The 911-nt window shown below is 37.2% G+C and overlaps 1 protein-coding gene across 4 annotated transcripts in view; it reads right to left on the bottom strand.

Moving 5' to 3' along the window:
- LOC107740971 (N-terminal Xaa-Pro-Lys N-methyltransferase 1) overlaps positions 1–911 on the bottom strand; it is a 16,643-nt gene that overhangs the window by 10,663 nt on the left and 5,069 nt on the right. The gene's annotated exons all lie outside the window — the stretch shown is intronic.

Below are 911 nucleotides of genomic sequence, written 5' to 3'. Positions count from 1 at the left end.
ATTTAAAACGCTAAGAATCGAATGAATCGCGATTTCTATAGCGATTCAATGCTTTCAAAATATATACACATTAAATTATTACAAGCAGGAATTAATGGAGACCTTGAACAGTGTTCGTGCCCTCGCATCTCTCCTTCACGCGCTCCACTATTTACCGCCTGCAGTGACTGTCACAGGATTGCGCTCGCGCTCCGTTCGTTTCACTGACACATTGTTTGAACAGCTGTGTGATCTGATCTCTCCTTAGTACTCGTGGCCAGTAATGCTAAAGTGAAGTAGTTTTACTTTTCTGTAGTTTTCCAATGGCTCTCGGTCATACCGACATTACCTGAGCAGTCGAAGGCTGCGCATTTATTGTATGGACGGAGCAAAAATTTAAGTGTCTAAAGCATACACACAGTTCCGTTGAATGATAAATGTGTTTTAACAATGTTGTTAAACCGAATGTACGAAGGAAACTTAAAACAACCCACAGCATTAACAACATCCTTGAAATAAGAGCGCGAGGTTTATCTGATAATCAGATGCATGAAAGTAGCATTCATTGCTATAGCTAACAGACATCGATCACGGTTTCTTTCAGAATCATCATTTGCCGATGGAGAGGAAAAGTTAAATACTATAGCATTTTATTTTATGAAAATGAGATGAAGTTTTCTCACTGAAAGAGAAGTGATCTCGCGCTCATAGAATTAAGACGTGCCAGGCAGGCTCTCTGCAGCTAAGCTGAATAAAAAGCAGAATGAACTGGTGAAACGTTAAGACAATAAACACAATAAATAAATAAAATTTATGAATGATGCAGTGCTAATTGGCATATTTATCACAGTACAGAAACTATAACGTATATTTTCTACCTTATTCTGTGCAGAAAATTGAAATAATTGTTTGTAGTATATAAAACAATCATA

The sequence above is a fragment of the Sinocyclocheilus rhinocerous genome, unplaced genomic scaffold (assembly GCF_001515625.1).
Source record: "Sinocyclocheilus rhinocerous isolate Xijiao unplaced genomic scaffold, SAMN03320098_v1.1 scaffold346, whole genome shotgun sequence".
In the NCBI taxonomy this organism is placed as follows: domain Eukaryota; kingdom Metazoa; phylum Chordata; class Actinopteri; order Cypriniformes; family Cyprinidae; genus Sinocyclocheilus; species Sinocyclocheilus rhinocerous.
The sequence above is the reverse complement of the archived record's forward strand: the minus strand, read 5'-3'. Positions and strand labels throughout refer to the sequence as shown.